A 24,861-nucleotide genomic window follows, 5' to 3' on the forward strand; every position below is an offset into this window, starting at 1 on the left:
ACCCGAAACTCTTGAACCTCCCGGCTGACTGTGGAACCCGAAACTCCTGCAACTCCCAGCTGACTGTGGAACCCGAAACTCCTGAACCTCCCGGCTGACTGTGGAACCTGAAACTCCTGAACCTCCCGGCTGACTGTGGAACCCGAAACTCCTGAACCTCCCGGCTGACTGTGGAACCCGAAACTCCTGCACCTCCCGGCGTGGAACCCGAAACTCCTGAACCTCTCGGCTGACTGTGGAACCTGAAACTCCTGAACCTCCCGGCTGACTGTGGAACCCGAAACTCCTGCAACACCCGGCTGACTGTGGAACCCGAAACTCCTGAACCTCCCGGCTGACTGTGGAACCTGAAACTCCTGAACCTCCCGGCTGACTGTGGAACCCGAAACTCCTGCACCTCCCGGCGTGGAACCCGAAACTCCTGAACCTCTCGGCTGACTGTGGAACCTGAAACTCCTGAACCTCCCGGCTGACTGTGGAACCCGAAACTCCTGAACCTCCCGGTGTGGAACCCGAAACACCTGCACCTCCCGGCTGACTGTGGAACCCGAAACTCCTGCACCTCCCGGCTGACGGTGGAACCCGAAATTCCTGAACCTCCCAGCTGACTCTGGAACCCGAAACTCCTGCACCTCCCGGAGTGGAACCCGAAACTCCTGAACCTCCCAGCTGACTGTGGATCCCGAAACTCCTGCAACTCCCTGCGTGGAACCCGAAACTCCTGAACCTCCCGGCTGACTGTGGAACCCTAAAGTCCTGCACCTCCCGGCTGACTGTGGAACCCGAAACTCCTGAACCTCCCGGCTGAATGTGGAACCCGAAACTCCTGCACATCCCGGCTGACTGTGGAACCCGAAACTCCTGAACCTCCCGGCTGAATGTGGAACCCGTAACTCCTGCAACTCCCCGCGTGGAACCCGAAACTCCTGAACCTCCCGGCTGACTGTGGAACCCGAAACTCCTGCACCTCCTGGCTGACTGTGGAACCCGAAACTCCTGCACCTCCGGCTGACTGTGGAACCCGAAACTCCTGAACCTCCCGGCTGACTGTGGAACCCGAAACTCCTGAACATCCCGGCTGACTGTGGAACCCGAAACTCCTGCACCTCCCGGTGTGGAACCCGAAACTCCTGAACCTCCCGGCTGACTGTTGAACCCGAAACTCCTGAACCTCCCGGCTGACTGTGGAACCCGAAACTCCTGCACCTCCCGGCTGACTGTGGGACCTGAAACTCCGGAACCTCCCGGCTGACTGTGGAACCCGAAACTCCTGCACCTCCCGGCTGACTATGGAACCCGAAACTCCTGAACCTCCCGGCTGACTGTGGAACCCGAAACTCCTGATCTCCCGGCTGACTGTGGAACCCGAAACTCCTGAACCTCCCGGCGTGGAACCCGAAACTCCTGAACCTCCCGGCGTGGAACCCGAAACTTCTGCACCTCCCGGCTGACTGTGGAACCCGAAACTCCTGCACCTCCCAGCGTGGAACCCGAAACTCCTGAACCTCCCGGCTGACTGTGGAACCCGAAACTCCTGCACCTCCCGGCGTTGAACCCAAAACTCTTGTACCTCCCGGCTGACTGTGGAACCCGAAACTCCTGAACCTCCCGGCTGACTGTGGAAACCGAAACTCCTGCACCTCCCGGCTGACTGTGGAAACCGAAACTCCTGAACCTCCCGGCTGACTGTGGAACCCGAAACTCCTGAACGTCCTGGCTGACTGTGGAACCCTAAACTCCTGAACGTCCCGGCTGACTGTGGAAACTGAAACTCCTGAACCTCCCGGTTGACTGTGGAACCCGAAACTCCTGAACCTCCCGGTGTGGAACCCGAAACTCCTAAACCTCCCGGCTGACTGTGGAACCCGAAACTCCTGCACCTCACAGCGTGGAACCCGAAACTCCTGAACCTCCCGGCTGACTGTGGAACCCGAAACTCCTGCACCTCCCGGCGTTGAACCCGAAACTCCTGAACCTGCCGGCTGACTGTGGAACCCGAAACTCCTGAACCTCCCGGTGTGGAACCCGAAACTCATGAAACTCCCGGCTGACTGTGGAACCCGAAACTCCTGAACGTCCCGGCTGACTGTGGAACCCGAAACTCCTGAACCTCCCGGCTGACTGTGGAACCCGAAACTCCTGCACCTCCCGGCGTGGAACCCGAAACTCCTGAACCTCCCGGCTGACTGTGGAACCCGAAACTCCTGGACCTCCCGGCGTGGATCCCGAAACTACTGAACCTCCCGGCTGAATGTGGTACCCGAAACTCCTGAACCTCGTGGCTGAATGTGGAATCCGAAACTCCTGCACCTCCCGGCTTGGAACCCGAAACTCCTGCACCTCCCGGCTGACTGTGGAACCCGAAACTCCTGAACATCTCGGCTGTATGTGGAACCCGAAACTCCTGAACCTCCCGGCTGACTGTGGAACCCGAAACTCCTGAACCTCACGGCTGACTGTGGAATCCGAAACTCCTGAACCTCCCGGCTGACTGTGGATCCCGACACTCCTGAACCTCCCGGCTGAATGTGGAACCCAAAACTCTTGCACCACCCGGCGTGGAACCCGAAATTCCTGAACCTCCCGACTGACTGTGGAACCCGAAACTCCTTCACCTCCCGGCTGACAGTGGAACCCGAAACTCCTGAACCTCCCGGCTGACTGTGGAACCCGAAACTCCTGAACCTCCCGGCTGACTGTGGAACCCGAAACTCCTGAACCTCCCGGCTGACTGTGGAACCCGAAACTCCTGAACCTCCCGGCTGTCTGTGGAACCCGAAACTCCTGCACCTCCCGGCGTGGAACCCGAAACTCCTGAACCTCCCGGCTGACTGTGGAACCCGAAACTCCTGCACCTCCCAGCATGGAACCCGAAACTCCTGAACCTCCCGGCTGACTGTGGAACCCGAAACTCTTGAACCTCCCGGCTGACTGTGGAACCCGAAACTCCTGCAACTCCCAGCTGACTGTGGAACCCGAAACTCCTGAACCTCCCGGCTGACTGTGGAACCTGAAACTCCTGAACCTCCCGGCTGACTGTGGAACCCGAAACTCCTGAACCTCCCGGCTGACTGTGGAACCCGAAACTCCTGCACCTCCCGGCGTGGAACCCGAAACTCCTGAACCTCTCGGCTGACTGTGGAACCTGAAACTCCTGAACCTCCCGGCTGACTGTGGAACCCGAAACTCCTGCAACACCCGGCTGACTGTGGAACCCGAAACTCCTGAACCTCCCGGCTGACTGTGGAACCCGAAACTCCTGAACCTCCCGGCTGACTGTGGAACCCGAAACTCCTGCACCTCCCGGCGTGGAACCCGAAACTCCTGAACCTCCCGGCTGACTGTGGAACCCGAAACTCCTGAACCTCCCGGTGTGGAACCCGAAACACCTGCACCTCCCGGCTGACTGTGGAACCCGAAACTCCTGCACCTCCCGGCTGACGGTGGAACCCGAAATTCCTGAACCTCCCAGCTGACTCTGGAACCCGAAACTCCTGCACCTCCCGGCGTGGAACCCGAAACTCCTGAACCTCCCAGCTGACTGTGGATCCCGAAACTCCTGCAACTCCCTGCGTGGAACCCGAAACTCCTGAACCTCCCGGCTGACTGTGGAACCCTAAAGTCCTGCACCTCCCGGCTGACTGTGGAACCCGAAACTCCTGAACCTCCCGGCTGAATGTGGAACCCGAAACTCCTGCACATCCCGGCTGACTGTGGAACCCGAAACTCCTGAACCTCCCGGCTGAATGTGGAACCCGTAACTCCTGCAACTCCCCGCGTGGAACCCGAAACTCCTGAACCTCCCGGCTGACTGTGGAACCCGAAACTCCTGCACCTCCTGGCTGACTGTGGAACCCGAAACTCCTGCACCTCCGGCTGACTGTGGAACCCGAAACTCCTGAACCTCCCGGCTGACTGTGGAACCCGAAACTCCTGAACATCCCGGCTGACTGTGGAACCCGAAACTCCTGCACCTCCCGGTGTGGAACCCGAAACTCCTGAACCTCCTGGCTGACTGTTGAACCCGAAACTCCTGAACCTCCCGGCTTACTGTGGAACCCGAAACTCCTGCACCTCCCGGCTGACTGTGGGACCTGAAACTCCGGAACCTCCCGGCTGACTGTGGAACCCGAAACTCCTGCACCTCCCGGCTGACTATGGAACCCGAAACTCCTGAACCTCCCGGCTGACTGTGGAACCCGAAACTCCTGATCTCCCGGCTGACTGTGGAACCCGAAACTCCTGAACCTCCCGGCGTGGAACCCGAAACTCCTGAACCTCCCGGCGTGGAACCCGAAACTCCTGCACCTCCCGGCTGACTGTGGAACCCGAAACTCCTGCACCTCCCAGCGTGGAACCCGAAACTCCTGAACCTCCCGGCTGACTGGAACCCGAAACTCCTGCACCTCCCGGCGTTGAACCCAAAACTCTTGTACCTCCCGGCTGACTGTGGAACCCGAAACTCCTGAACCTCCCGGCTGACTGTGGAAACCGAAACTCCTGCAACTCCCGGCTGACTGTGGAAACCGAAACTCCTGAACCTCCCGGCTGACTGTGGAACCCGAAACTCCTGAACGTCCCGGCTGACTGTGGAAACTGAAACTCCTGAACCTCCCGGTTGACTGTGGAACCCGAAACTCCTGAACCTCCCGGTGTGGAACCCGAAACTCCTGAACCTCCCGGCTGACTGTGGAACCCGAAACTCCTGCACCTCACAGCGTGGAACCCGAAACTCCTGAACCTCCCGGCTGACTGTGGAACCCGAAACTCCTGCACCTCCCGGCGTTGAACCCGAAACTCCTGAACCTGCCGGCTGACTGTGGAACCCGAAACTCCTGAACCTCCCGGTGTGGAACCCGAAACTCATGAAACTCCCGGCTGACTGTGGAACCCGAAACTCCTGAACGTCCCGGCTGACTGTGGAACCCGAAACTCCTGAACCTCCCGGCTGACTGTGGAACCCGAAACTCCTGCACCTCCCGGCGTGGAACCCGAAACTCCTGAACCTCCCGGCTGAATGTGGAATCCGAAACTCCTGCACCTCCCGGCGTTGAACCCAAAACTCCTGAACCTCCCGGCTGACTGTGGAACCCGAAACTCCTGAACCTCCCGGCTGACTGTGGAAACCGAAACTCCTGCACCTCCCGGCTGACTGAGGAAACCGAAACTCCTGAACCTCCCGGCTGACTGTGGAACCCGAAACTCCTGAACGTCCTGGCTGACTGTGGAACCCGAAACTCCTGAACGTCCCGGCTGACTGTGGAAACTGAAACTCCTGAACCTCCCGGTTGACTGTGGAACCCGAAACTCCTGCACCTCACAGCGTGGAACCCGAAACTCCTGAACCTCCCGGCTGACTGTGGAACCCGAAACTCCTGCACCTCCCGGCGTTGAACCCGAAACTCCTGAACCTGCCGGCTGCCTGTGGAACCCGAAACTCCTGAACCTCCCGGTGTGGAACCCGAAACTCATGCAACTCCCGGCTGACTGTGGAACCCGAAACTCCTGAACGTCCCGGCTGACTGTGGAACCCGAAACTCCTGAACCTCCCGGCTGACTGTGGAACCCGAAACTCCTGCACCTCCCGGCGTGGAACCCGAAACTCCTGAACCTCCCGGCTGACTGTGGAACCCGAAACTCTTGAACCTCCCGGCTGACTGTGGAAACCGAATCTCCTGCACCTCCCAGCTGACTGTGGAACCCGAAACTCCTGAACCTCCCGGCTGACTGTGGAACCCGAAACTCCTGAACCTCCCGGCTGACTGTGGAACCCGAAACTCCTGCACCTCCCGGCGTGGAACCCGAAACTCCTGAACCTCTCGGCTGACTGTGGAACCTGAAACTCCTGAACCTCCCTGCTGACTGTAGAACCCGAAACTCCTGAACATCCCGGTGTGGAACCCGAAACACCTGCACCTCCCGGCTGACTGTGGAACCCGAAACTCCTGCACCTCCCGGCTGACTCTGGAACCCGAAATTCCTGAACCTCCAAGCTGACTCTGGAACCCGAAACTCCTGCACCTCCCGGAGTGGAACCCGAAACTCCTGAACCTCCCAGCTGACTGTGGAACCCGAAACTCCTGAACCTCCCGGCTGAATGTGGAACCCGAAACTCCTGAACCTCCCGGCTGACTGTGGAACCCGAAACTCCTGAACCTCCCGGCTGACTGTAGAATCCGAAACTCCTGAACCTCCCGGCTGACTGTGGAACCCGAAACTCTTGAACCTCCCGGCTGACTGTGGAACCCGAAACTCCTGCAACTCCCAGCTGACTGTGGAACCCGAAACTCCTGAACCTCCCGGCTGACTGTGGAACCTGAAACTCCTGAACCTCCCGGCTGACTGTGGAACCCGAAACTCCTGATCTCCCGGCTGACTGTGGAACCCGAAACTCCTGAACCTGCCGGCTGACTGTGGAACCCGAAACTCCTGAACCTCCCGGTGTGGAACCCGAAACTCATGAAACTCCCGGCTGACTGTGGAACCCGAAACTCCTGAACGTCCCGGCTGACTGTGGAACCCGAAACTCCTGAACCTCCCGGCTGACTGTGGAACCCGAAACTCCTGCACCTCCCGGCGTGGAACCCGAAACTCCTGAACCTCCCGGCTGACTGTGGAACCCGAAACTCCTGGACCTCCCGGCGTGGATCCCGAAACTACTGAACCTCCCGGCTGAATGTGGTACCCGAAACTCCTGAACCTCGTGGCTGAATGTGGAATCCGAAACTCCTGCACCTCCCGGCTTGGAACCCGAAACTCCTGCACCTCCCGGCTGACTGTGGAACCCGAAACTCCTGAACATCTCGGCTGTATGTGGAACCCGAAACTCCTGAACCTCCCGGCTGACTGTGGAACCCGAAACTCCTGAACCTCACGGCTGACTGTGGAATCCGAAACTCCTGAACCTCCCGGCTGACTGTGGATCCCGAAACTCCTGAACCTCCCGGCTGAATGTGAAACCCAAAACTCTTGCACCACCCGGCGTGGAACCCGAAATTCCTGAACCTCCCGACTGACTGTGGAACCCGAAACTCCTTCACCTCCCGGCTGACAGTGGAACCCGAAACTCCTGAACCTCCCGGCTGACTGTGGAACCCGAAACTCCTGAACCTCCCGGCTGACTGTGGAACCCGAAACTCCTGAACCTCCCGGCTGACTGTGGAACCCGAAACTCCTGAACCTCCCGGCTGTCTGTGGAACCCGAAACTCCTGCACCTCCCGGCGTGGAACCCGAAACTCCTGAACCTCCCGGCTGACTGTGGAACCCGAAACTCCTGCACCTCCCAGCATGGAACCCGAAACTCCTGAACCTCCCGGCTGACTGTGGAACCCGAAACTCTTGAACCTCCGGGCTGACTGTGGAACCCGAAACTCCTGCAACTCCCAGCTGACTGTGGAACCCGAAACTCCTGAACCTCCCGGCTGACTGTGGAACCTGAAACTCCTGAACCTCCCGGCTGACTGTGGAACCCGAAACTCCTGAACCTCCCGGCTGACTGTGGAACCCGAAACTCCTGCACCTCCCGGCGTGGAACCCGAAACTCCTGAACCTCTCGGCTGACTGTGGAACCTGAAACTCCTGAACCTCCCGGCTGACTGTGGAACCCGAAACTCCTGCAACACCCGGCTGACTGTGGAACCCGAAACTCCTGAACCTCCCGGCTGACTGTGGAACCCGAAACTCCTGAACCTCCCGGCTGACTGTGGAACCCGAAACTCCTGCACCTCCCGGCGTGGAACCCGAAACTCCTGAACCTCCCGGCTGACTGTGGAACCCGAAACTCCTGAACCTCCCGGTGTGGAACCCGAAACACCTGCACCTCCCGGCTGACTGTGGAACCCGAAACTCCTGCACCTCCCGGCTGACGGTGGAACCCGAAATTCCTGAACCTCCCAGCTGACTCTGGAACCCGAAACTCCTGCACCTCCCGGCGTGGAACCCGAAACTCCTGAACCTCCCAGCTGACTGTGGATCCCGAAACTCCTGCAACTCCCTGCGTGGAACCCGAAACTCCTGAACCTCCCGGCTGACTGTGGAACCCTAAAGTCCTGCACCTCCCGGCTGACTGTGGAACCCGAAACTCCTGAACCTCCCGGCTGAATGTGGAACCCGAAACTCCTGCACATCCCGGCTGACTGTGGAACCCGAAACTCCTGAACCTCCCGGCTGAATGTGGAACCCGTAACTCCTGCAACTCCCCGCGTGGAACCCGAAACTCCTGAACCTCCCGGCTGACTGTGGAACCCGAAACTCCTGCACCTCCTGGCTGACTGTGGAACCCGAAACTCCTGCACCTCCGGCTGACTGTGGAACCCGAAACTCCTGAACCTCCCGGCTGACTGTGGAACCCGAAACTCCTGAACATCCCGGCTGACTGTGGAACCCGAAACTCCTGCACCTCCCGGTGTGGAACCCGAAACTCCTGAACCTCCTGGCTGACTGTTGAACCCGAAACTCCTGAACCTCCCGGCTTACTGTGGAACCCGAAACTCCTGCACCTCCCGGCTGACTGTGGGACCTGAAACTCCGGAACCTCCCGGCTGACTGTGGAACCCGAAACTCCTGCACCTCCCGGCTGACTATGGAACCCGAAACTCCTGAACCTCCCGGCTGACTGTGGAACCCGAAACTCCTGATCTCCCGGCTGACTGTGGAACCCGAAACTCCTGAACCTCCCGGCGTGGAACCCGAAACTCCTGAACCTCCCGGCGTGGAACCCGAAACTCCTGCACCTCCCGGCTGACTGTGGAACCCGAAACTCCTGCACCTCCCAGCGTGGAACCCGAAACTCCTGAACCTCCCGGCTGACTGGAACCCGAAACTCCTGCACCTCCCGGCGTTGAACCCAAAACTCTTGTACCTCCCGGCTGACTGTGGAACCCGAAACTCCTGAACCTCCCGGCTGACTGTGGAAACCGAAACTCCTGCAACTCCCGGCTGACTGTGGAAACCGAAACTCCTGAACCTCCCGGCTGACTGTGGAACCCGAAACTCCTGAACGTCCCGGCTGACTGTGGAAACTGAAACTCCTGAACCTCCCGGTTGACTGTGGAACCCGAAACTCCTGAACCTCCCGGTGTGGAACCCGAAACTCCTGAACCTCCCGGCTGACTGTGGAACCCAAAACTCCTGCACCTCACAGCGTGGAACCCGAAACTCCTGAACCTCCCGGCTGACTGTGGAACCCGAAACTCCTGCACCTCCCGGCGTTGAACCCGAAACTCCTGAACCTGCCGGCTGACTGTGGAACCCGAAACTCCTGAACCTCCCGGTGTGGAACCCGAAACTCATGAAACTCCCGGCTGACTGTGGAACCCGAAACTCCTGAACGTCCCGGCTGACTGTGGAACCCGAAACTCCTGAACCTCCCGGCTGACTGTGGAACCCGAAACTCCTGCACCTCCCGGCGTGGAACCCGAAACTCCTGAACCTCCCGGCTGAATGTGGAATCCGAAACTCCTGCACCTCCCGGCGTTGAACCCAAAACTCCTGAACCTCCCGGCTGACTGTGGAACCCGAAACTCCTGAACCTCCCGGCTGACTGTGGAAACCGAAACTCCTGCACCTCCCGGCTGACTGAGGAAACCGAAACTCCTGAACCTCCCGGCTGACTGTGGAACCCGAAACTCCTGAACGTCCTGGCTGACTGTGGAACCCGAAACTCCTGAACGTCCCGGCTGACTGTGGAAACTGAAACTCCTGAACCTCCCGGTTGACTGTGGAACCCGAAACTCCTGCACCTCACAGCGTGGAACCCGAAACTCCTGAACCTCCCGGCTGACTGTGGAACCCGAAACTCCTGCACCTCCCGGCGTTGAACCCGAAACTCCTGAACCTGCCGGCTGCCTGTGGAACCCGAAACTCCTGAACCTCCCGGTGTGGAACCCGAAACTCATGCAACTCCCGGCTGACTGTGGAACCCGAAACTCCTGAACGTCCCGGCTGACTGTGGAACCCGAAACTCCTGAACCTCCCGGCTGACTGTGGAACCCGAAACTCCTGCACCTCCCGGCGTGGAACCCGAAACTCCTGAACCTCCCGGCTGACTGTGGAACCCGAAACTCTTGAACCTCCCGGCTGACTGTGGAAACCGAATCTCCTGCACCTCCCAGCTGACTGTGGAACCCGAAACTCCTGAACCTCCCGGCTGACTGTGGAACCCGAAACTCCTGAACCTCCCGGCTGACTGTGGAACCCGAAACTCCTGCACCTCCCGGCGTGGAACCCGAAACTCCTGAACCTCTCGGCTGACTGTGGAACCTGAAACTCCTGAACCTCCCTGCTGACTGTAGAACCCGAAACTCCTGAACATCCCGGTGTGGAACCCGAAACACCTGCACCTCCCGGCTGACTGTGGAACCCGAAACTCCTGCACCTCCCGGCTGACTCTGGAACCCGAAATTCCTGAACCTCCAAGCTGACTCTGGAACCCGAAACTCCTGCACCTCCCGGAGTGGAACCCGAAACTCCTGAACCTCCCAGCTGACTGTGGAACCCGAAACTCCTGAACCTCCCGGCTGAATGTGGAACCCGAAACTCCTGAACCTCCCGGCTGACTGTGGAACCCGAAACTCCTGAACCTCCCGGCTGACTGTAGAATCCGAAACTCCTGAACCTCCCGGCTGACTGTGGAACCCGAAACTCTTGAACCTCCCGGCTGACTGTGGAACCCGAAACTCCTGCAACTCCCAGCTGACTGTGGAACCCGAAACTCCTGAACCTCCCGGCTGACTGTGGAACCTGAAACTCCTGAACCTCCCGGCTGACTGTGGAACCCGAAACTCCTGCACCTCCCGGCGTGGAACCCGAAACTCCTGAACCTCTCGGCTGACTGTGGAACCTGAAACTCCTTAACCTCCCGGCTGACTGTGGAACCCGAAACTCCTGCAACACCCGGCTGACTGTGGAACCCGAAACTCCTGAACCTCCCGGCTGACTGTGGAACCCGAAACTCCTGAACCTCCCGGCTGACTGTGGAACCCGAAACTCCTGCACCTCCCGGCGTGGAACCCGAAACTCCTGAACCTCTCGGCTGACTGTGGAACCTGAAACTCCTGAACCTCCCGGCTGACTGTGGAACCCGAAACTCCTGAACCTCCCGGTGTGGAACCCGAAACACCTGCACCTCCCGGCTGACTGTGGAACCCGAAACTCCTGCACCTCCCGGCTGACGGTGGAACCCGAAATTCCTGAACCTCCCAGCTGACTCTGGAACCCGAAACTCCTGCACCTCCCGGAGTGGAACCCGAAACTCCTGAACCTCCCGGCTGACTGTGGAACCCTAAAGTCCTGCACCTCCCGGCTGACTGTGGAACCCGAAACTCCTGAACATCCCGGCTGAATGTGGAACCCGAAACTCCTGCACATCCCGGCTGACTGTGGAACCCGAAACTCCTGAACCTCCCGGCTGAATGTGGAACCCGTAACTCCTGCAACTCCCCGCGTGGAACCCGAAACTCCTGAACCTCCCGGCTGACTGTGGAACCCGAAACTCCTGCACCTCCTGGCTGACTGTGGAACCCGAAACTCCTGCACCTCCGGCTGACTGTGGAACCCGAAACTCCTGAACCTCCCAGCTGACTGTGGAACCCGAAACTCCTGAACATCCCGGCTGACTGTGGAACCCGAAACTCCTGCACCTCCCGGTGTGGAACCCGAAACTCCTGAACCTCCCGGCTGACTGTTGAACCCGAAACTCCTGAACCTCCCGGCTGACTGTGGAACCCGAAACTCCTGCACCTCCCGGCTGACTGTGGGACCTGAAACTCCGGAACCTCCCGGCTGACAGTGGAACCCGAAACTCCTGCACCTCCCGGCTGACTATGGAACCCGAAACTCCTGAACCTCCCGGCTGACTGTGGAACCCGAAACTCCTGATCTCCCGGCTGACTGTGGAACCCGAAACTCCTGAACCTCCCGGCGTGGAACCCGAAACTCCTGAACCTCCCGGCGTGGAACCCGAAACTTCTGCACCTCCCGGCTGACTGTGGAACCCGAAACTCCTGCACCTCCCAGCGTGGAACCCGAAACTCCTGAACCTCCCGGCTGACTGTGGAACCCGAAACTCCTGCACCTCCCGGCGTTGAACCCAAAACTCTTGTACCTCCCGGCTGACTGTGGAACCCGAAACTCCTGAACCTCCCGGCTGACTGTGGAAACCGAAACTCCTGCACCTCCCGGCTGACTGTGGAAACCGAAACTCCTGAACCTCCCGGCTGACTGTGGAACCCGAAACTCCTGAACGTCCTGGCTGACTGTGGAACCCTAAACTCCTGAACGTCCCGGCTGACTGTGGAAACTGAAACTCCTGAACCTCCCGGTTGACTGTGGAACCCGAAACTCCTGAACCTCCCGGTGTGGAACCCGAAACTCCTGAACCTCCCGGCTGACTGTGGAACCCGAAACTCCTGCACCTCACAGCGTGGAACCCGAAACTCCTGAACCTCCCGGCTGACTGTGGAACCCGAAACTCCTGCACCTCCCGGCGTTGAACCCGAAACTCCTGAACCTGCCGGCTGACTGTGGAACCCGAAACTCCTGAACCTCCCGGTGTGGAACCCGAAACTCATGAAACTCCCGGCTGACTGTGGAACCCGAAACTCCTGAACGTCCCGGCTGACTGTGGAACCCGAAACTCCTGAACCTCCCGGCTGACTGTGGAACCCGAAACTCCTGCACCTCCCGGCGTGGAACCCGAAACTCCTGAACCTCCCGGCTGACTGTGGAACCCGAAACTCCTGGACCTCCCGGCGTGGATCCCGAAACTACTGAACCTCCCGGCTGAATGTGGTACCCGAAACTCCTGAACCTCGTGGCTGAATGTGGAATCCGAAACTCCTGCACCTCCCGGCTTGGAACCAGAAACTCCTGCACCTCCCGGCTGACTGTGGAACCCGAAACTCCTGAACATCTCGGCTGTATGTGGAACCCGAAACTCCTGAACCTCCCGGCTGACTGTGGAACCCGAAACTCCTGAACCTCACGGCTGACTGTGGAATCCGAAACTCCTGAACCTCCCGGCTGACTGTGGATCCCGAAACTCCTGAACCTCCCGGCTGAATGTGGAACCCAAAACTCTTGCACCACCCGGCGTGGAACCCGAAATTCCTGAACCTCCCGACTGACTGTGGAACCCGAAACTCCTTCACCTCCCGGCTGACAGTGGAACCCGAAACTCCTGAACCTCCCGGCTGACTGTGGAACCCGAAACTCCTGAACCTCCCGGCTGACTGTGGAACCCGAAACTCCTGAACCTCCCGGCTGACTGTGGAACCCGAAACTCCTGAACCTCCCGGCTGTCTGTGGAACCCGAAACTCCTGCACCTCCCGGCGTGGAACCCGAAACTCCTGAACCTCCCGGCTGACTGTGGAACCCGAAACTCCTGCACCTCCCAGCATGGAACCCGAAACTCCTGAACCTCCTGGCTGACTGTGGAACCCGAAACTCCTGACCTCCCGGCTGAATGTGGAATCCAAAACTCCTGCACCCCACGGCGTGGAACCCGAAACCCCTGCAACTCCCGGCTGACTGTGGAACCCGAAACTCCTGAACCTCCCGGCTGAATGTGGAACCCGAAACTCCTGAACCTCCCGGCTGACTGTGGAACCCGAAACTCCTGCACCTCCCGGCGTGGAACCCGAAACTCCTGCACCTCCCGGCGTGGAACCCGAAACTCCTGCACCTCCCGGTGTGGAACCCGAAACTCCTGAACCTCCCGGCTGACTGTTGAACCCGAAACTCCTGAACCTCCCGGCTGACTGTGGAACCCGAAACTCCTGCACCTCCCGGCTGACTGTGGGACCTGAAACTCCGGAACCTCCCGGCTGACAGTGGAACCCGAAACTCCTGCACCTCCCGGCTGACTATGGAACCCGAAACTCCTGAACCTCCCGGCTGACTGTGGAACCCGAAACTCCTGATCTCCCGGCTGACTGTGGAACCCGAAACTCCTGAACCTCCCGGCGTGGAACCCGAAACTCCTGAACCTCCCGGCGTGGAACCCGAAACTTCTGCACCTCCCGGCTGACTGTGGAACCCGAAACTCCTGCACCTCCCAGAGTGGAACCCGAAACTCCTGAACCTCCCGGCTGACTGTGGAACCCGAAACTCCTGCACCTCCCGGCGTTGAACCCAAAACTCTTGTACCTCCCGGCTGACTGTGGAACCCGAAACTCCTGAACCTCCCGGCTGACTGTAGAAACCGAAACTCCTGCACCTCCCGGCTGACTGTGGAAACCGAAACTCCTGAACCTCCCGGCTGACTGTGGAACCCGAAACTCCTGAACGTCCTGGCTGACTGTGGAACCCTAAACTCCTGAACGTCCCGGCTGACTGTGGAAACTGAAACTCCTGAACCTCCCGGTTGACTGTGGAACCCGAAACTCCTGAACCTCCCGGTGTGGAACCCGAAACTCCTGAACCTCCCGGCTGACTGTGGAACCCGAAACTCCTGCACCTCACAGCGTGGAACCCGAAACTCCTGAACCTCCCGGCTGACTGTGGAACCCGAAACTCCTGCACCTCCCGGCGTTGAACCCGAAACTCCTGAACCTGCCGGCTGACTGTGGAACCCGAAACTCCTGAACCTCCCGGTGTGGAACCCGAAACTCATGAAACTCCCGGCTGACTGTGGAACCCGAAACTCCTGAACGTCCCGGCTGACTGTGGAACCCGAAACTCCTGAACCTCCCGGCTGACTGTGGAACCCGAAACTCCTGCACCTCCCGGCGTGGAACCCGAAACTCCTGAACCTCCCGGCTGACTGTGGAACCCGAAACTCCTGGACCTCCCGGCGTGGATCCCGAAACTACTGAACCTCCCGGCTGAATGTGGTACCCGAAACTCCTGAACCTCGTGGCTGAATGTGGAATCCGAAACTCCTGCACCTCCCGGCTTGGAACCCGAAACTCCTGCACCTCCCGGCTGACTGTGGAACCCGAAACTCCTGAACATCTCGGCTGTATGTGGAACCCGAAACTCCTGAACCTCCCGGCTGACTGTGGAACCCGAAACTCCTGAACCTCACGGCTGACTGTGGAATCCGAAACTCCTGAACCTCCCGGCTGACTGTGGATCCCGAAACTCCTGAACCTCCCGGCTGAATGTGGAACCCAAAACTCTTGCACCACCCGGCGTGGAACCCGAAATTCCTGAACCTCCCGACTGACTGTGGAACCCGAAACTCCTTCACCTCCCGGCTGACAGTGGAACCCGAAACTCCTGAACCTCCCGGCTGACTGTGGAACCCGAAACTCCTGAACCTCCCGGCTGACTGTGGAACCCGAAACTCCTGAACCTCCCGGCTGACTGTGGAACCCGAAACTCCTGAACCTCCCGGCTGTCTGTGGAACCCGAAACTCCTGCACCTCCCGGCGTGGAACCCGAAACTCCTGAACCTCCCGGCTGACTGTGGAACCCGAAACTCCTGCACCTCCCAGCATGGAACCCGAAACTCCTGAACCTCCTGGCTGACTGTGGAACCCGAAACTCCTGACCTCCCGGCTGAATGTGGAATCCAAAACTCCTGCACCCCACGGCGTGGAACCCGAAACCCCTGCAACTCCCGGCTGACTGTGGAACCCGAAACTCCTGAACCTCCCGGCTGAATGTGGAACCCGAAACTCCTGAACCTCCCGGCTGACTGTGGAACCCGAAACTCCTGCACCTCCCGGCGTGGAACCCGAAACTCCTGCACCTCCCGGCGTGGAACCCGAAACTCCTGCACCTCCCGGCGTGGAACCCGAAACTCCTGAACCTCTCGGCTGACTGTGGAACCCGAAACTCCTGAACCTCCCGGCTGAATGTGGAATCCGAAATTCCTGCACCTCCCGGCGTGGAACCCGAAACTCCTGAACCTTCCGGCTGACTGTGGAACCCGAAACTCCTGCACCTCCCGGCTGATTGTAGAACCCGAAACTCCTGAATCTCCCGGCTGAATGTAGAACCCGAAACTCCTGAACCTCCCGGCTGACTGTGGAACCCGAAACTCCTGCACCTCCCGGCTGACCGTGGAACCCGAAACTCCTGAACCTCCCGGCTGACTGTGGAACCCGAAACTCCTGAACCTCCCGGCTGACTGTGGAACCCGAAACTCCTGCACCTCCCGGCTGACTGTGGTACCCGAAACTCCAGATCCTCCCGGCGAACTGTGGAACCCGATACTCCTGCACCTCCCGGCGTGGAACCCGAAACACCTGCACCTCCCGGCGTGGAACCCGAAACTCCTGAACCTCCCGGCTGACTGTGGAACCCGAAACTCCTGAACCTCCCGGCTGACTGTGGAACCCGAAACTCCTGCACCTCCCGGCTGACTGTGGAACCCGAAACTCCTGAACCTCCCGGCTGACTGTGGAACCCGAAACTCCTGCACCTCCTGGCGTGGAACCCGAAACTCCTGAACCTCCCGGCTGACTGTGTAACCCGAAACTCCTGCACCTCCCGGCGTGGAACCCGAAACTCCTGAACCTCCCGGCTGACTGTGGAACCCGAAAATCCTGCACCTCCCGGGTGACTGTAGAATCCGAATCTCCTGAACCTCCCGGCTGACTGTGGAACCCGAAACTCCTGCACCTCCCGGCTGACTGTAGAATCCGAAACTCTTGATCTCCCGGCTGACTGTGGAACCCGAAACTCCTGCACCTCCCAGCGTTGAACCCAAAACTCCTGAACCTCCCGGCTGACTGTGGAACCCGAAACTCCTGAACCTCCCGGCTGACTGTGGAAACCGAAACTCCTGCACCTCCCGGCTGACTGTGGAAACCGAAACTCCTGAACCTCCCGGCTGACTGTGGAAACTGAAACTCCTGAACCTCCCGGTTGACTGTGGAACCCGAAACTCCTGAACCTCCCGGTGTGGAACCCGAAACTCCTGAACCTCCCGGCTGACTGTGGAACCCGAAACTCCTGCACCTCACAGCGTGGAACCCGAAACTCCTGAACATCCCGGCTGACTGTGGAACCCGAAACTCCTGCACCTCCCGGCGTTGAACCCGAAACTCCTGAACCTGCCGGCTGACTGTGGAACCCGAAACTCCTGAACCTCCCGGTGTGGAACCCGAAACTCCTGAACCTCCCGGCTGACTGTGGAACCCGAAACTCCTGCACCTCACAGCGTGGAACCCGAAACTCCTGAACATCCCGGCTGACTGTGGAACCCGAAACTCCTGCACCTCCCGGCGTTGAACCCGAAACTCCTGAACCTGCCGGCTGACTGTGGAACCCGAATCTCCTGAACCTCCCGGTGTGGAACCCGAAACTCATGAAACTCCCGGCTGACTGTGGAACCCGAAACTCCTGAACGTCCCGGCTGACTGTGGAACCCGAAACTCCTGAACCTCCTGGCTGACTGTGGAACCCGAAACTCCTGCACCTCCCGGCGTGGAACCCGAAACTCCTGAACCTCCCGGCTGACTGTGGAACCCGAAACTCCTGCACCTCCCGGCGTGGATCCCGAAACTCCTGAACCTCCCGGCTGAATGTGGAACCCGAAACTCCTGAACCTCGTGGCTGAATGTGGAATCCGAAACTCCTGCACCTCCCGGCTTGGAACCCGAAACTCCTGCACCTCCCGGCTGACTGTGGAACCCGAAACTCCTGAACATCTCGGCTGTATGTGGAACCCAAAACTCCTGAACCTCCCGGCTGACTGTGGAACCCGAAACTCCTGAAACTCACGGCTGACTGTGGAATCCGAAACTCCTGAACCTCCCGGCTGACTGTGGATCCCGAAACTCCTGAACCTCCCGGCTGAATGTGGAACCCAAAACTCTTGCACCACCCGGCGTGGAACCCGAAATTCCTGAACCTCCCGACTGACTGTGGAACCCGAAACTCCTGAACCTCCCGGCTGACAGTGGAACCCGAAACTCCTGAACCTCCCGGCTGACTGTGGAACCCGAAACTCCTGAACCTCCCGGCTGACTGTGGAACCCGAAACTCCTGAACCTCCCGGCTGACTGTGGAACCCGAAACTCCTGAACCTCCCGGCTGACTGCGGAACCCGAAACTCCTGAACCTCACGGCTGTCTGTGGAACCCGAAACTCCTGCACCTCCCGGCGTGGAACCCGAAACTCCTGAACCTCCCGGCTGACTGTGGAACCCGAAACTCCTGCACCTCCCAGCATGGAACCCGAAACTCCTGCACCTCCTGGCGTGGAACCCGAAACTCCTGAACCTCCCGGCTGAATGTGGAACCCGAAACTCCTGCACATCCCGGCTGACTGTGGAACCCGAAACTGCTGAACCTCCCGGCTGAATGTGGAACCCGAAACTCCTGCACCTCCCCGCGTTAAACCCGAAACTCCTGAACCTCCCGGCTGACTGTGGAACCCGAAACTCCTGCACCTCCCGGCTGACTGTGGAACCCGAAACTCCTGAACCTCCCGGCTGAATGTGGAACCCGAAACTCCTGCACCTCCCCGCGTGGAACCCGAAACTCCTGAACCTCCCGGCTGACTGTGGAACCCGAAACTCCTGCACCTCCCGGCTGACTGTGGAACCCGAAACTCCTGAACCTCCCGCCTGACTGTGGAACCCGAAACTCCTGAACCTCCCGGCTGACTGTGGAACCCGAAACTCCTGAACCTCCCGGCTGACTGTGGAACCCGAAACTCCTGCACCTCCCGGCTGACTGTGGAACCCGAAACTCCTGAACCTCCCGGCTGACTGTGGAACCCGAAACTCCTGCACCTCCTGGCGTGGAACCCGAAACTCCTGAACCTCCCGGCTGACTGTGTAACCCGAAACTCCTGCACCTCCCGGCGTGGAACCCGAAACTCCTGAACCTCCCGGCTGACTGTGGAACCCGAAAATCCTGCACCTCCCGGGTGACTGTAGAATCCGAATCTCCTGAACCTCCCGGCTGACTGTGGAACCCGAAACTCCTGCACCTCCCGGCTGACTGTAGAATCCGAAACTCTTGATCTCCCGGCTGACTGTGGAACCCGAAACTCCTGCACCTCCCAGCGTTGAACCCAAAACTCCTGAACCTCCCGGCTGACTGTGGAACCCGAAACTCCTGAACCTCCCGGCTGACTGTGGAAACCGAAACTCCTGCACCTCCCGGCTGACTGTGGAAACCGAAACTCCTGAACCTCCCGGCTGACTGTGGAAACTGAAACTCCTGAACCTCCCGGTTGACTGTGGAACCCGAAACTCCTGAACCTCCCGGTGTGGAACCCGAAACTCCTGAACCTCCCGGCTGACTGTGGAACCCGAAACTCCTGCACCTCACAGCGTGGAACCCGAAACTCCTGAACATCCCGGCTGACTGTGGAACCCGAAACTCCTGCACCTCCCGGCGTTGAACCCGAAACTCCTGAACCTGCCGGCTGACTGTGGAACCCGAAACTCCTGAACCTCCCGGTGTGGAACCCGAAACTCCTGAACCTCCCGGCTGACTGTGGAACCCGAAACTCCTGCACCTCACAGCGTGGAACCCGAAACTCCTGAACATCCCGGCTGACTGTGGAACCCGAAACTCCTGCACCTCCCGGCGTTGAACCCGAAACTCCTGAACCTGCCGGCTGACTGTGGAACCCGAATCTCCTGAACCTCCCGGTGTGGAACCCGAAACTCATGAAACTCCCGGCTGACTGTGGAACCCGAAACTCCTGAACGTCCCGGCTGACTGTGGAACCCGAAACTCCTGAACCTCCCGGCTGACTGTGGAACCCGAAACTCCTGCACCTCCCGGCGTGGAACCCGAAACTCCTGAACCTCCCGGCTGACTGTGGAACCCGAAACTCCTGCACCTCCCGGCGTGGATCCCGAAACTCCTGAACCTCCCGGCTGAATGTGGAACCCGAAACTCCTGAACCTCGTGGCTGAATGTGGAATCCGAAACTCCTGCACCTCCCGGCTTGGAACCCGAAACTCCTGCACCTCCCGGCTGACTGTGGAACCCGAAACTCCTGAACATCTCGGCTGTATGTGGAACCCAAAACTCCTGAACCTCCCGGCTGACTGTGGAACCCGAAACTCCTGAAACTCACGGCTGACTGTGGAATCCGAAACTCCTGAACCTCCCGGCTGACTGTGGATCCCGAAACTCCTGAACCTCCCGGCTGAATGTGGAACCCAAAACTCTTGCACCACCCGGCGTGGAACCCGAAATTCCTGAACCTCCCGACTGACTGTGGAACCCGAAACTCCTGAACCTCCCGGCTGACAGTGGAACCCGAAACTCCTGAACCTCCCGGCTGACTGTGGAACCCGAAACTCCTGAACCTCCCGGCTGACTGTGGAACCCGAAACTCCTGAACCTCCCGGCTGACTGTGGAACCCGAAACTCCTGAACCTCCCGGCTGACTGCGGAACCCGAAACTCCTGAACCTCACGGCTGTCTGTGGAACCCGAAACTCCTGCACCTCCCGGCGTGGAACCCGAAACTCCTGAACCTCCCGGCTGACTGTGGAACCCGAAACTCCTGCACCTCCCAGCATGGAACCCGAAACTCCTGCACCTCCTGGCGTGGAACCCGAAACTCCTGAACCTCCCGGCTGAATGTGGAACCCGAAACTCCTGCACATCCCGGCTGACTGTGGAACCCGAAACTGCTGAACCTCCCGGCTGAATGTGGAAACCGAAACTCCTGCACCTCCCCGCGTTAAACCCGAAACTCCTGAACCTCCCGGCTGACTGTGGAACCCGAAACTCCTGCACCTCCCGGCTGACTGTGGAACCCGAAACTCCTGAACCTCCCGGCTGAATGTGGAACCCGAAACTCCTGCACCTCCCCGCGTGGAACCCGAAACTCCTGAACCTCCCGGCTGACTGTGGAACCCGAAACTCCTGCACCTCCCGGCTGACTGTGGAACCCGAAACTCCTGAACCTTCCGCCTGACTGTGGAACCCGAAACTCCTGAACCTCCCGGCTGACTGTGGAACCCGAAACTCCTGAACCTCCCGGCTGACTTTGGAACCCGAAACTCCTGCACCTCCCGGCGTGGAACCCGAAACTCCTGAACCTCCTGGCTGACTGTGGAACCCGAAACTCCTGAACCTCCCGGCTGACTGTGGAACCCGAAACTCCTGCACCTCCCGGCTGACTGTGGAACCCGAAACTCCTGCACCTCCCGGCTGACTGTGGAACCCGAAACTCCTGAACCTCCCGGCTGACTGTGGAACCCGAAACTCCTGCACCTCCCGGCTGACTGTGGAACCTGAAACTCCTGAACCTCCCGGCTGACTGTGGAACCCGAAACTCCTGATCTCCCGGCTGACTGTGGAACCCGAAACTCCTGAACCTCCCGGCGTGGAACCCGAAACTCCTGAACCTCCCGGCTGACTGTGGAACCCGAAACTCCTGCACCTCCCGGCTGACTGTGGAACCCGAAACTCCTGAACCTCCTGGCTGACTGTGGAACCTGAAACTCCTGAACCTCCCAGCTGACTGTGGAACCCGAAACTCCTGAACCTCCCGGTGTGGAACCCGAAACTCCTGCACCTCCCGGCTGACTGTGGAACCCGAAACTCCTGCACCTCCCGGCTGACTGTGGAACCCGAAACTCCTGCACCTCCCGGCTGACAGTGGAACCCGAAACTCCTGAACCTCCCGGCTGACTGTGGAACCTGAAACTCCTGAACCTCCCGGCTGACTGTGGAACCCGAAACTCCTGCACCTCCCGGCTGACTGTGGAACCCGAAACTCCTGAACCTCCGAGCTGACTGTGGATCCCGAAACTCCTGCACCTCCCGGCATGGAACCCGAAACTCCTGAACCTCCCGGCTGAATGTGGAACCCGAAACTCCTGCACATCCCGGCTGACTGTGGAACCCGAAACTGCTGAACCTCCCGGCTGAATGTGGAACCCGAAACTCCTGCACCTCCCCGCGTGGAACCCGAAACTCCTGAACCTCCCGGCTGACTGTGGAACCCGAAACTCCTGCACCTCCCGGCTGACTGTGGAACCCGAAACTCCTGAACCTCCCGGCTGAATGTGGAACCCGAAACTCCTGCACCTCCCCGCGTGGAACCCGAAACTCCTGAACCTCCCGGCTGACTGTGGAACCCGAAACTCCTGCACCTCCCGGCTGACTGTGGAACCCGAAACTCCTGAACCTCCCGCCTGACTGTGGAACCCGAAACTCCTGAACCTCCCGGCTGACTGTGGAACCCGAAACTCCTGAAACTCCCGGCTGACTTTGGAACCCGAAACTCCTGCACCTCCCGGCGTGGAACCCGAAACTCCTGAACCTCCTGGCTGACTGTGGAACCCGAAACTCCTGAACCTCCCGGCTGACTGTGGAACCCGAAACTCCTGCACCTCCCGGCTGACTGTGGAACCCGAAACTCCTGCACCTCCCGGCTGACTGTGGAACCCGAAACTCCTGAAACTCCCGTCTGACTGTGGAACCCGAAACTCCTGCACCTCCCGGCTGACTGTGGAACCTGAAACTCCTGAACCTCCCGGCTGACTGTGGAACCCGAAACTCCTGATCTCCCGGCTGACTGTGGAACCCGAAACTCCTTAACCTCCCGGCGTGGAACCCGAAACTCCTGAACCTCCCGGTGTGGAACCCGAAACTCATGAAACTCCCGGCTGACTGTGGAACCCGAAACTCCTGCACCTCCCGGCTGACTGTGGAACCCGAAACTCCTGCACCTCCCGGCTGACTGTGGAACCCGAAACTCCTGCACCTACCGGCTGACTTTCGAACCCGATACTCCTGCACCTCCCGGCTGACTGTGGAACCCGAAACTCCTGCACCTCCCGGCGTGGAACCCGAAACTCCTGAACCTCCCAGCTGACTGTGGATCCTGAAACTCCTGCACCTCCCGGCGTGGAACCCGAAACTCCTGGACCTCCCGGCTGACTGTGGAACCCGAAACTCCTGCACCTCCCGGCTGACTGTGGAACCCGAAACTCCTGAACGTCCCGGCTGAATGTGGAACCCGAAACTCCTGCACCTCCCGGCGTGGAACCCGAAACTCCTGAACCTCCCGGCTGACTGTGGAACCCGAAACTCCTGAACCTCCCGGCGTGGAACCCGAAACTCCTGAAACTCCCGGCTGACTGTGGAACCCGAAACTCCTGAACCTCCCGGCTGAATGTGGAACCCGAAACTCCTGAACCTCCCAGCTGACTGTGGAATCCTAAGCTCCTGAACCTCCCGGCTGACTGTGGAACCCGAAACTCCTGAACCTCCCGGCTGACTGTGGAACCCGAAACTCCTGAACCTCCCGGTGTGGAACCCGAAACTCATGAAACTCCCGGCTGACTGTGGAACCCGAAACTCCTGCACCTCCCGGCTGACTGTGGAACCCGAAACTCCTGCACCTCCCGGCTGACTGTGGAACCCGAAACTCCTGCACCTACCGGCTGACTTTCGAACCCGATACTCCTGCACCTCCCGGCTGACTGTGGAACCCGAAACTCCTGCACCTCCCGGCGTGGAACCCGAAACTCCTGAACCTCCCAGCTGACTGTGGATCCTGAAACTCCTGCACCTCCCGGCGTGGAACCCGAAACTCCTGGACCTCCCGGCTGACTGTGGAACCCGAAACTCCTGCACCTCCCGGCTGACTGTGGAACCCGAAACTCCTGAACCTCCCGGCTGAATGTGGAACCTGAAACTCCTGCACCTCCCGGCGTGGAACCCGAAACACCTGAACCTCCCGGCTGACTGTGGAACCCGAAACTCCTGAACCTCCCGGCGTGGAACCCGAAACTCCTGAAACTCCCGGCTGACTGTGGAACCCGAAACTCCTGAACCTCCCGGCTGAATGTGGAACCCGAAACTCCTGAACCTCCCAGCTGACTGTGGAATCCTAAGCTCCTGAACCTCCCGGCTGACTGTGGAACCCGAAACTCCTGAACCTCCCGGCTGACTGTGGAACCTGAAACTCCTGAACCTCCCGGCTGACTGTGGATCCCGAAACTCCTGAACCTCCCGGTGTGGAACCCGAAACTCCTGCACCTCCCGGCTGACTGTGGAACCCGAAACTCCTGCACCTCCCGGCTGACTTTGGAACCCGATCTCCTGCACTTCCCGGCTGACTGTGGAACCCGAAACTCCTGATCCTCCCGGCTGACTGTGGAACCCGAAACTCCTGCACCTCCCGGCTGACTGTGGAACCCGAAACTCCTGAACCTCCCAGCTGACTGTGGATCCCGAAACTCCTGCACCTCCCGGCGTGGAACCCGAAACTCCTGAACCTCCCGGCTGAATGTGGAACCCGAAACTCCTGCACATCCCGGCTGACTGTGGAACCCGAAACTGCTGAACCTCCCGGCTGAATGTGGAACCCGAAACTCCTGCACCTCCCCGCGTGGAACCCGAAACTCCTGAACCTCCCGGCTGACTGTGGAACCCGAAACTCCTGCACCTCCCGGCTGACTGTGGAACCCGAAACTCCTGAACTTCCCGGCTGAATGTGGAACCCGAAACTCCTGCACCTCCCCGCGTGGAACCCGAAACTCCTGAACCTCCCGGCTGACTGTGGAACCCGAAACTCCTGCACCTCCCGGCTGACTGTGGAACCCGATACTCCTGAACCTCCTGCCTGACTGTGGAACCCGAAACTCCTGAACCTCCCGGCTGACTGTGGAACCCGAAACTCCTGAACCTCCCGGCTGACTTTGGAACCCGAAACTCCTGCACCTCCCGGCGTGGAACCCGAAACTCCTGAACCTCCTGGCTGACTGTGGAACCCGAAACTCCTGAACCTCCCGGCTGACTGTGGAACCCGAAACTCCTGCACCTCCCGGCTGACTGTGGAACCCGAAACTCCTGCACCTCCCGGCTGACTGTGGAACCCGAAACTCCTGAACCTCCCTGCTGACTGTGGAACCCGCAACTCCTGCACCTCCCGGCTGACTGTGGAACCTGAAACTCCTGAACCTCCCGGCTGACTGT

Source organism: Hemitrygon akajei, chromosome 3 (genome assembly GCF_048418815.1).
Source record: "Hemitrygon akajei chromosome 3, sHemAka1.3, whole genome shotgun sequence".
In the NCBI taxonomy this organism is placed as follows: Eukaryota; Metazoa; Chordata; class Chondrichthyes; order Myliobatiformes; family Dasyatidae; genus Hemitrygon; species Hemitrygon akajei.